The following is a 12,908-nucleotide window of genomic DNA, read 5'->3' on the forward strand; positions in this document are numbered from 1 at the left end:
AAATAAGAACAATATGAAAAGTAGTTGTTGTGTTTATTTAAATAAACATACAACAGGGTGCAGAATTGTGGACTGTTGCCTTTCTGCTGAGCTGGAGCAGAGGGCAGGGCCTCGCAGCAGACATGAAGTTCACATACATCCTTAATGTAACTCGTTTATTTACACTGTATACACCAGTCCTGGAACAGAGGTGGTCACAGCCTGCACACAGATGTCCAGAAATCTCAACCCAAATGCTACTGCTCAGTTCCTGGGGAGCTATTCACGCTCAACTGCTGGCTTTAGTTAGAGACATTAAGGAAGAAAGCAAGCTCCTTTCTTTTTTGCCCCAGTGTCCCCTCGGCCCCCCCAAAAAGAGACTACAGCACAAATCTGATAACAAGGCAGTATTTCTTTAAAGTGTTTGCACTCTAAGAAAAGAAGTTGTACAACTCCACGTAACAGCGCCACCTGGGGATTCCTGCCATAACGGTATGTTACATTCTTTGCCTATTATAATCAGAATGAATTCTTGTTTGCTCTTTCCAGTTCATACTGTGCTCGGTCTTGGCCATCCTTTTTCAAGCTGAGTGCCTAAAACAAGGCACCTAAATCATTAGTGTTTAAGACCTAAATAAATGAGCTGATTTTCAGAGATGCTGAGCACCCAGCAGCTCTCACCAACCACAAGATATATAGAATGATTACAATGAGAGCTGTGGGTACTTCATGGGGGTTAAACCACAGACCACAGCTGCTGGTGGCCTGTCTGTGCTCAAACTCCTGTCCCTTCTACATTACTGCTGGGGGAACAGCTGCAGCGATAATGCTGCATTGGGTTTTTCAGAAAGGTGCCAATTTTGACAGGGCCGCTGTGGTCCCACTAGCTAAATTGTGTTGCTGAAGTAGAAAACTTCTTTCAAAATATGGAATGACCATTTGGCAAATCTAATCTGGTTCCAATCAACAGTTATGCATAAAATACAAACAAGTGTTAATAAAAACAACAATGACAATATCATTGCTTGGACATACAAAGCACATGGCCCAGATCCTCAAAGGTGCCTAACTCCCATGGGAATTGAGGATCTGGGCTCATTGCACCATGCTGGGCCTGATCCTGTATTTCTCATGCTCCCTGAATTCTCACAGTCATCAGCTGGAGTCCTGGGCATGTGGGAAATGCAAGAGCAGATACAATGAGGCAAGTCCTCACCTGTGGTCTAAGGTGGGGCAAGCTAGTTTCCCTTAAAGTTAACTCCCTTTAGATTCCTTACACTCACTTAGCTCTACTCCCACTTGCAATGTATATGGCAGGCTAAGATGGTGTAATTTACAGATGGTGGAGCCCAAAGAATGTGTAAGTGAAAGTCACAGGATAACTTGTCAAGCCTCCATGGTGTGTAACTTAAACTAACTTAGACCCCCATGCATGTCAGCAGAATGGGTGTATGTATAGAAGGAGTAGGTCTGAGTGTGTCAGGGTTCAAATTTACACCACTTTACTCATATCTGAATTTGGCCCCATATGGTTAAGTACCAAATATCAGCACTTAGTAAAGGCTCAGTCTTGCTACCCCTTAAACCAACGGCTTAAAAAACACCCCCTGATTTCATTCACGTCACACTTAAAAAACAGCCCCCACCACTTGATTCAGGCTACCAACGTATTTGAGGAAGCAGGACAAAGGCTAACTCATGTGTCGTATCCATCGAGTAGACACACCTGTGATTAACAGATGGCCACTGGCTGCGATTGCTGATTTAAACACACATAACAATCTGTCAGTATATACCTGACTCGAAAGACTGGACTTTCTTGGAAAGTAGTCCGGTATGTCTCTGACATAAGGATAACACTGGTGCTGGTTTTGTTACAATCAGGCCTCTTCCCATTTTAGGTGTGAAATGCACCTGAAGTTAGATTTCCCTGAAACATTAATTTTTAGTAATTATTCTCCATTTTCTTTTCCAGGATATAACATCTGTGAGCTGCAGTCAGCACTGATAATGGCTAATAGTAAATTAGCATTGCTGGTGCGGTGATAAGACCTAGCGTCTATATAGCACTTTTCATCAGTAGATCTCAAAGTGCTTTACAAAGAGGTAAGCATCATTATCGTCCTCTTAAAAATGGGGAAACCAAGGCACAGAGGGATGAGGTGACTTGCCGAAGGTCACCCAGCAGATAGCACTCTGATCTCCTGATCCCCAGCCCAGTGTTTGATCCTTTAGGTCACAAGGTCATCTTTAAGGTATGTCCCCACAACCACAGGAGTGAGCATGGGGGCATTGCTGATGCCACCACTGGGAGACGCACAATGGGGCCCTGGTCCATGACTGGGAATCCTAGGCTCTGCTGTGCTAAAATTAATAGTAATAATCTAATGCCAAGAAAATGAGACTCCTTCTCTCTGCTTGGCCTGCATGAGCAAAGCGAGTCAAGGCGTAGGGTGGGAAGAGCTGGAAAAGAACGAGAAAGGGGAACCAAAAAGCAGGGGTGTTGGAAACATCACCAGACCCTTCCATTTATTGATGAAGTTTCTCTGCCAAATGACGATGTTATAGAAATGGGGGGAGTAGCAAATAGTACCTTCAAACTATCTCCCCACAGCTTCTTGCCTGGCAAGACTAAAGAGGAGGGGGTCTAACAGAGGTGGGGTGATTGGCAGACTAATTTAACGTGGCCATTGGTCAGGTAATGTGCATTTGAAAAGCTCTTACATATTGCAAGGTCTCTGGATTAATCAAAGGCACTCAGGAACAAGACCTAGGTACCAATGCAAACAAAGCGAAAGCCCTAAATCCCCACTGACTTCAATCAGAGTGTGAAAGAGGTGTTAGCTTGTGTGCGGAGCGGCATAGAGAATAAAACTGAAAACATAAATCAGTTGCTACCCCCCACTCACGTGGCCAGCATTTGTCAAATCAGAAGCCAATTCCCCTTGCTTAGGGAACGCCTCAGGCAGTGTAATCAATTATAAACTGCTGGGCTGATGGGTAAAGGCAATTCCTAAAAGTCCCTAAGGCATTGTCTCTGCCAGCACTCTTGTCGGTCAGGGGTGTGAAAAAAACGCCCCGCAAAAGACATAACTTTTGCTGACATAAGTTTCACCATTGTGGACGGTGCCATGTCGGCAAGAGAGGGGCCCTTCTGCCAATATAGCTACTGCTGCTTGTTGGGGGTGGTTTAATAATTCTGGTGGGAGAGCCCTCTCCTGTCGGCATAAAGCAGCTCCATGGGATACCATACAGTGGCACAGCTGTGGTGGCGGTCCAGCTGTGCCGCTGTAAAGTCTGTAGTGTAGACATAGCCTAAATTGCATTTGACTAGGCCCACTTTTTGGGCCTGTGTTTGATGGCCACCATCCTGGCTGACTCTAAAGAGTGAGCCGGGAACCCTCCAGAGCAATGGACATGAGCCTCGACCACTCAGGGTAAAGAACTGGGGCAGCCGTAGACTCCTGTGTGTTACCTGCTCTGTAATAGAAACGCATACCATTCTGCTCTCTGCTAGGGGGAGAATTTCAAAAGCACCAGAGGCAATCAGTCAGCCCTGGACTCCTAAATCCATCAGGCAGTTACGAAAACCTCCCTCTTGTCTTCATTTCCAAGGATGCCCTTCATGCTGTGGAGAGGCCTGTGGACTGTTGCTGAGTGAGGACATATGGGAAAATGAAAGGGCAGCATATGGCCCTGGAGGAAGCAGCCCATGCTGAAGTCAAATAAACCACTGAAAGCACTAACACAAAAGGCAAATAAGAGCTGAGTAATATATTAGTGTTTGGAGTTTATATTAGCTCCGTGCTATGGGAGGTTAGACCGTATTAGCGGGGTTGTATCTGTTTTCAGCTGGCACAGATGACCATTCAGGATGGATGTGCCATGTTGCGTACATGCAGGGCTCTCATTGCTCGCAGTCTTGGAGGATGGCTCTCGAAGGGGTGTATGAAGGTGGGGAGTGGGGGGGAGAGAAGGAATGCAACCTCTAGGATCCAAAGTAGCACAGGGGAATCAGAACACTCTGCGCTTCTGCAGTAGCGTTCAGAGCGCCTTGCTGGGCTGGCCCCCGTTCACCCCAAAGTGAGTGGAGGAAAAGGGGGAGGAAAAGCCAAAGTGGTCTGTTTTTTAAAGACCTGGAAAGGTTTGGAAACAGTTTGACCAGCTCTACAGTGGGTTGAAAAGCTCCCTTCCTGCTCCCCCAGCCTCCTTTCTCTCAACCACCCAGCTCTTTCTACCCGCACTCCCAGTCCTCCTGCTCCTTCTTGCTTCAGACCTCTCCTCTGCACCTTCCCTGATGCTATGAAGGTGCGCTGCCTGCTGGTTGAAAATGGTGCTCTCTCCCATGCTGTGCTGTGGGGTGCAAGGGCTGACTTCGTCTCCCGCACTGCTGTGAAGTAGGGCGAACCTGCAGTGGTGACCGCTGCACCTCTCCACATTGGGGCGCAGCAGAAAGTTGGGGGGACAGGGACAAAAGAACTGCTATCCCCTCTCCTGAGTGAAAGCTGGGGGAAATTTATTCCCTGAGTACTCCCTTAAAGTTACATCATTCCTAATGGGAATCTAAGGTAGTGTATTTTTACAGGCTGTAGGGGCCAGAAGAAGTTACACTGGTGTAGACTCCCTTAGATTCACTTTTGGACTTGGTGAAATGTTTTTAACAAAGACTTGGAGAGCACACTAATAAAATACAATCTTGGCTCTGGTTTCCCCCATTGTGAGCTGGACAGCCATTCAGAAAACAATTAGCCTGCTAGTAAGTCAGTCGAGAAAGCTATATGGCTTAGTGGGTGGCACACTGGTCTAGTTCTTAAGAGGTCTGAGTTCTCTTCCCAGCTCTGGCCTGGTGGGTGAGGTTGCATAAGTCATTTTACCTCTCTGTACCTCCGTTTCCCCATCCCTAAGAGAGGGGTAACTATACTGACCTTCTTTGTAAAGTGCTTTGAGAGCTACTGAAGAAAAGTGCTTTCGTTTTATTATAATGCATCTAGGTCAGTGTTTCTCAACCTTTTTTGATCCCAGGGACTGGCTGGCTGCCTTTCTAATCTGTGTCAGGGAGATTTCAGGGATTGGCGCTGGTCCATGGACTGGTCGTTGAGAAACACCGATTTAGGTGATGAGAATCAGAAGCCCATTATTGCCTCATGATCCACTTTCTGCCAAATGGCTGTTTTTGGCTCTCTGAGAATGCCATAGAGGCAGCTGTGGGGAAGAAACAAATAAAAAACAAAAAGGAGGAGGCCTGGCACCTGATGCCTGTGAAGATAGGGAGTTTGTAAGGGTGTGACTGTATCCACCCCATGCCAGGTACTTTCCTGCGTCAAGTTTTAAATAAAGCAATTCAGAATTCCAGCACAGAACTGGGAACCATAAAATTCTAATGGGATCAGGGCAAATGGTTTGCATGGAGACGCTGTACCTCTGTTAATTGGTACCTGACTATATATTTTTAAGGCCAGAAGAGAGCATGAAGTTCATCGAGTCTGACCTCTTAAGCATTAGCCTAGGATTTGGGAGCCCTGGATTCAATTCCCAGCTCCGCCACAAACTTCCAGTGCAAAACACTTAGTCTCTCTGTGCCTCAGTTCCCCATCTGTACAATGGGGATAATAGCCCTGGCCTGCCTCACAGGAGTGCAGGGAGGATAAATACATTGAAGACTGTGAAGCGCTTTGATATTACCACTACTAATATGATCCACCCCAACTGCAACAGAATTCACGATACTACAAACAGAAATGCAGATTTAAATAAGGATACCCCTAAATCGGTCAGATGAACACACGTTTATCGGTCATTTTCCCTCAGCCAGAGCTTCTGACTCAGGGCTAAGCCCAAATTACTTTTATAGGGATGTGAGAATGAAGAACAACTCTGTGTGGCTCGAAAGCTTGTCTCTGTCGCCAACAGAAGTTGGTCCAATAAAATATATTACCTCACCCGACTTGTCTCTCTGTTTATATGGCAGCATTCTCAGAATTAATCACTGATGCTGCCCCTGCTTCTATTGATGTCAATGCTAAACTTTACATCAAGGGAACAAAGTTAGGCCAGCCCTGAGTGCTTTTCAAAATCTCCTCTCTGGTGCAGACGGCTGAGGTCCATGCTCAGACATGCACTTGCAGTTGTGTGTGCATCACTTTCATTTGCACGCGGAAGTGGTTGTATCCAGCTTTGTGCACCCAAGTACTAGATTTGCGTGGGCCATAGGAACCATGCAACAGCATGAATGCTTTGGCTGGAAACGCCTCAGCAGCCTGGTATAAAAATGTATCCTCAAGGGTCTGTCAGACCTGAAGCATGATACAACGTGCTGAGGATCATTAAGGCCTGGGCAGATAGCATTTGCTAATTGGCTGAATCGCTGATTGCACTAGAAAATGTAATTAAATAGGCAGTGTGCACAGTATCACACGGCAGTTGCCACTTGAGTCATTGAATACTGACCCCTGCCATATGATAGGGGTATTAACCTTTGGAACCCCTACTAAGGTCACGTGACTAGAAGGAGGCAATAAAAGTTTCAGTTGATTGCCAGGCCCAGCTGGGTGTGTGTCACACCCTTGTTGCAGGGGAGCGGTATGTTTCCCTGGCCAATGCTCTGCTGTGAGAGGAACAGGTGTGCAGGACGAGAGAGGGACCGTCTTGAGAGGTTTGTGAAGATAAAAGGGAAATTTGGGTTGGAAGATGATTAAGGGAAATCATTTCTGTTTTAACTGGAAGGCTGATTGAGTGGACGTCTCGAAACAGCTAGGGTGCCTTAGGAAAGCAGGGGACAAGGGATTTTCCTCAGTCAGGCAAACAGTTGTCTGTGGGCCTAATTCTCATTTACACTAAGTCCCTTTACATCATTCTGGCAGGAACCTTAAAAGGTAATCGATGCCCACTTTGAGGCCCTTTTCCATTGCTAGAGAGGGGTAAAGGAGATTCAGCGTAGATAGGAGTCTGGCCTGGAGCGTTTGCTTTTCATGAATTTAAGGCAAGCTGGGGAAAAGGAATGTTACTTTCCTGTCAAAGCAATTTGGGTTTAGCTTTGTTTCACAGCTCTGGCTGAGGGGGAAAGAGGAAACTCTCTATTGCTTTGCTATTAGGATTTCAGCGCTCATATTTCTTGTTTTATAGACAGAGGGCCCGATTCACTGCCAATCTTCATCTTGGATAGTCTTTTATGCCAGTGCTGAGTGGGTGCAAAATGCTACTGTAACGCCCTGGTGAGTGGGTGTTACAGGGCCCCTTCTGTGCCCCATCCACTCAGCACTCAGGTTTGAGAGCTTTGATACTAATGCTGTAGCATCTCAAGCTCTCAGCTCAATCCCCAGTGATTAAGAAGGTTGCTGTCATGCTTAAAAATCAGAATGGTAAATTATTTTACACCCACTGTGCTGTGGTGTAATTGACTCACCAAGGTCAATGTGAATGTGATCCAGAGAATGGTCACAGATAGATTTAGACCACTAAAGCACTAAAAAGTGCTTGAGGAGACATTATCAAGGACCAAGACAGCATTAGGTGGTAATCCAGAAAGCCCCTGGAAGACATGAAAGAAGACATCACCAACAAAAGCGGAGGACTAGCAAAACCCAAACCATTATGAGGGACAATTCCACACAGATTCTATGTGGTCCAAGACTGAAAGTCCGTCAATCAGTTTTTTAAAGAGTATTTTATGCAAAGCGAAAAAGATTAGATTTAAGATGAGCCATTAACTGTTATTCTGGTGGGAGCTGCTCTTTGTACAGAGCTTTAATGTAATAACGTGTAAATAGTGTTGATTGTTCAGTATGTTGTTAACACAGTGTATAGTACACAAAAAGAAAGGAAATAAATCCTATTCTTATCACAGGAGAAAATTGGTCCTGTGATGAAAGTACAGACTGAGATTCCTGAGACATGTGTTCAGTTATTGGCTCTGTCACAGACTTCCTCAAAAGTATTTAGACACCTAGCTGCCACTGAAATCAATACAAGTTAGACTTTTAACTGCCTTTGAGGATCTGGGCTAGTTATCTTTTCTCTCTCTCACCTTCTGTCTGTCTCATTTATTTAGAATGTAATCTCTTTGGGGCAGGCATTGGCTCTTACTACGTGTTTGTACAGAGTCCAGTGCAATGGATCCTGGATTTCATTTGAGGTTTCTAGATGCTACTGTGATGCTGCTAATACTAACAATGAGGTGATTTATTTAAAAGGAAAGGGATTTCTGCAACTCATGTTATTTCCACTGGAACATACTGTGTGGAAGCTGGAAATCCAAAGGCACTGACAGGCTTTGAATGTCTTTGAAATCAAGCATCTCAGGAAAATAGCAGATATTAAATGGAATGAATTTATAACAAATGCTGAAATTAGTTAGAGAGTCCAACAGCCCCTTGCCTCCAAAGTTATCCAGAAAAGATGGAACTATCTGGAGCATGTGTTAAGAATGAAGCCAGAGCAGAGCTTCTGTCACAGCAAGTGTACTACTGGGCAGCTGGAGGAAAACGCAAAAGGGGCTGTCTGATCTAGAATCCCATCATCGAAGAGCATTGAGAGAGGGAAAGCTTATGATACACAGTAGAGGATACGTGAAGAGCAGACCCGGATAGACAGGGAAAACAGAGTCTTTTTTGTGCCCTAAGGGGCGTCCAATGGTGCATGAAGGATTCAGACAAATACGTCTTTCTACATCTATTTGGGCAGGGCAAGCAATTATTTGGAAAAAACAAATGGATGTTGTGCCCATGTAGTTAGAAGGAAGGGAAAGTCCAAAAGAAGATAAGAACAGTGAAGAAAATTGTTTCAAATTCTTTTAGTAAAATAATTTGAAGCAATGAGAAACATACTGTCAGTGTTCTTTTCCTATTCAAAAAACCCCCCAAAGAAGAGACCATTATCTGTCTATCTGTGCAACCAGGTTCTCCTGCGGCATTCATCACAAAACTACGAGTGCACTGATAACCATGCTTGAAAAGATGACAACTTACAGTAGGATGAGTCATGAAAAACTGGCCATTTATTGGTTAATGTATTGTTTCACAGTGGCTGTCAACTACTCTATTTTTTTTGTGGAGAGTCAGAGACATGGGCCCCTTTCAGAATCCTTTATCCAATTTTGCTATGGCCAAGAATACAAAAATTCTCCAGAATTTGTGCAAAAAATAAACATAAAAATAAAAAAGGGTTTTAAACAAGTGACATTGATACTGTACACTTCATGAATGACAGGTGGACCAATTGGTAAAGCACAGATAACACTTGTATCATGGCCCATTGTATGTCATATTCATTACTCAATCATCTTCAAACACCACCAACTGCATGTGTGTCAGTTCAGTTGGTAAGTATCATGCTGCTGTCAAAACTTCAGCAAGAGATACTGGTGAGCATTTCTGAGGACTTGGGACAGAGTGCTTGGAACCACTCGGACTTTATCTATCAAATTCAGTGTTTCTGACAAAGGTGCCAAGAAAATATGAGTGAAATGTGTTTGATGAGTGTCACATAAGAACCTGGTTGCACAGATAAACAGATAATGGTCTAAGCTCCCCCTCCACCCCCGCTTCCTTTCCCCACTGTGACTGGAGAGGTGTTAATGGACCACTTCACTTTGACGGGTCCCTTGAAATATGTGTTAACTATTTATGCTAAACAATCAGTTCCACCTTGTATTTAGCCAGGACAGTCGGAGTACGTTTCCCAGACCTGATGAAGTCTCTGACCATTTTAGTTGTTGTTCATAAATCACCCACCCTATCCCCTTAATCGTTTTTCTGTAGCTCTTCTCAGGTCTCCTTCCACTTTGTTAACATCCCTGGGATGATGAGGAATCCAGAACTGGAGGTTGTTCTCAAGATGCATTCCCATTATAGCTGTCTTGCTCTATGCCCTGAATTCCACCCAAAATTGTGTTAGACTTTCTTCCTGCCATTCACTGACTGCTCATATCTAACTTGCTGCCCACTGTCAGCCCTAAGCGTGTGTCTACACTGGAGCTGGAAGGTGTAGTTTCCAGCTTGAGGAGAGATACTCATTCCAGTTCTGATCTAGCTGCAGCTAGACTCTATTTTTAGCATGCTCGCTCTATCAGAGCTAGCACAGGCATGTCTCCTCAAGCTGGAAGTGACACTCCCTGCTCCAGTGTAGACTCACAGTCACATGCATTATTACTGCCTGTCAGATTTCTTCCTCTCTAGACCATTATTTCCCTCCAGGTTGTTTTCAGGATTCAATGTTTGCAACGTAATCAGATCAAATCAGTAGGATCAAGAGTGTTCCCTTCATGCTGCAAGGAGGAGGATGTGCCCTTCCCTTCCAGAAGATCCTTTAGAACGGAGTGAAGAGAGCGTATACTCAGTGGCATGCTCAGACAGCATGTTGTGAGGGGAACAGGCGCTCCCTGAACATTTTGGCTAAATTAAGGAGTGGGGCCTGTCAGCCCCAAAAATCCAGTGAGAAATGAGGGCAGCACCCTGGATCCCTCTGACCTAAGGGGTGTGTGAATGGATTCTGGTAAGAAGTGGGTGTTCTCCTTGGAAGTTTGAATTTAATGGACCTGGACTTGAACGTACAGGGGTTAGTTTGCAGTCAGCCCCTGTGAATTGAACTGCGCAGTGGTATTTTCACAAGCCCACACACTCCTCAGGGGTATTCGCAAATGATGGGGATAAGGGTGGCATTAGATGTCTATGCAGCATAGGTGACATCCAAAGTCCCATAGAAAATAATCCAGTCACAAGGGGCTGGTCTACGTTGACTGGCAAATCCAGCAACAGTTGACAAGAGTCATGCAAGCTACACAGAGTAGCTTGCGTAATTCCAGTCGACTTTCGTAACGTCCGTTTTGTGCGCTGTCTCCACTACGCTATGCTTTTTTTGGAGGTGGTTTTATTCGATCAACTTCCGGATGAATTGAGCTGGTCTTCACTGCTGCTCAATGGAACCAGAAAAATCGATCTGACAGCGGCGAATTTGCTGCCGTCAGTGTAGACATGGCCTAGGTTTCCTGCAAAGTTCTTCACAATTTAGTTTCTGTTCAAAAGACAGTCACCAAAAAGCCACTTTCATTTTACGCTGCATCTGAAACTAAGAGACATTTTTAAATGTCCAGTTGGACACAAATGCAGGTTTTTATTGCCTTGTGAAAAGTGTACAGACCTCTTTTTCTGCTTAGCAGTTTGGTCAATAGTTCTTAATTCCTGCTTCCATGCTTAAACTTGGGCTATCAAATCTGATCAGTTTATCTCACTTGAAAATGCAAATGGGCCATTCTGGTTGGTCTAGAGGGCAGTGGCTCTCAACCTTTCCAGATTACTGTATCTCTTTCAGGAGTCTGATTTGTCTTGCATACCCCAAGTTTCCCAGCCTTTTTGGCTGCTGGGCTGTGCTGCATTTACATTGTCTCTCTTTAGGGCAGAAGCCCTCAGCGCCTCCTTCTGCAGCTGCGCTACCTTTCAGACAGTGACAAGGCAGGAGTTCACCAAGCTCCTCCTCTGGACCTCGGTTCTCCTTCAGGCCAGCTGCCGGCCCTCAGACAGTCTCTCCTGTAGCGGTCCCTTTCCCTACCATCAGCCCTTTCCCCTGTAGGCGTGGAGAGAATTCATCAGGGAAACCTTCTCCTGCTGATATCTCTCCACTATGAGAGAGAAGGCAGCGTAGATGTTAGTCCCGGTCTCATCCCCAGTTGGTTGGATGAGAACAACCTGAGTATGGGACAGAGGTGAGCTGAGCCCTGTGCCTTATTCTCCATAAAGGGCAGTGTTGCAGGGCAAGCCCACCCCGACCCCCCAATGGGAAAATTTGGGAGGTGAAGGGGGGAGCAGGGCATCCCCACGGGCGCAGTTTACCAGACTGGTCCCCTCTCGGCCATATGTCTCAAGGGTCAATATGTCCCCTAGGGCAGGGACAGTGCGGCCTAGCGGCCAAAGTCAATAGCTGCCCCTGAGTCAGTGTAGAGTCTGTAGCATTGGCCCTCAGGCAGGGCAGGGCGAGTCAGCGATCCATATAGCCCAAGCCCTCAGGTAGGGCAAAGCAGTAAGCACTCCATAGCTGCAGCAGGGGTTTGTGAACCTCTGCAGTCTGAAGCTCAGGTGGGGGGTTTCTGTCAGCCCAAGGGAAGTGGCAGAAGGGTAGGGGGACGTAGGCCTGCCCGTCTCCACCGCGTCCCAGCCCAGGGCCCTGTCCGTGACAGGGGGGTCTCCACCCAGGTCAGAGGGGATCCCACCTCAACACGCTGACATGTCTTGGGCGGGAGAAACCACTCACACTGCCCCCCTGGGCCACTTCCTACCACGTCTCCCAGCACCATCATCCAGGTCTTGTCGGGGCCTTCACGTTTCCTGGCGTCTGTAGCTCTCTGGTCATCTGACTCCAGGCAGTCGGCTGTGGGGAGCGGGTCTCCGTTCGGGTCTCTGGTTCCCTCAGCTGGGGGCTGAAGTAGCTCCGTGCTTGGAGCCTTCACCCAGCATCCTTCCTCCTTGGCGGCCAGCCTGGAATGAGCTGCGTGCTCCCTTTTATATTGGGGCAGCAGTTGGAACATGCCCAGCAGAGCCTGGGGGGAGGGACTTCCACCTCCCATAGTGTGTGGTTAACTCTTTAAGTGAGGGATATGCCCACCCCATCACAGGCAGCCTAAACCCGCACACAGCCCATAAGACAATAATACCAACATTGAAATAAAAGGGGAAAAATTCATCCTTGGTGTAACTCCATAGACTTCAGTGGAGTTATACCCTCTGGCAATAGAGATGCCCCTGTTTCTTAGAGTTTCATTTTATTTCTTTTTTTATTATTATTATGCATTCACCTTAGGAAACGGGTTCTGAAATGGGCGTGGGGTGGAAGATCAACAAACGTATGGAGGGTAATCGTGGAATGACCACCCTTCTTCCCAAGACGGGAGGCGATGGGTGTTAAAAAAGCTTAAGTTGTGACAAGAGATCACAGTCTGGGAA

Source organism: Emydura macquarii, unplaced genomic scaffold, assembly GCF_026122565.2.
Source record: "Emydura macquarii macquarii isolate MOO-44397 ecotype Brisbane River unplaced genomic scaffold, CSIRO-AGI_Emac_v2 contig_3305, whole genome shotgun sequence".
NCBI classification, from domain to species: domain Eukaryota; kingdom Metazoa; phylum Chordata; order Testudines; family Chelidae; genus Emydura; species Emydura macquarii.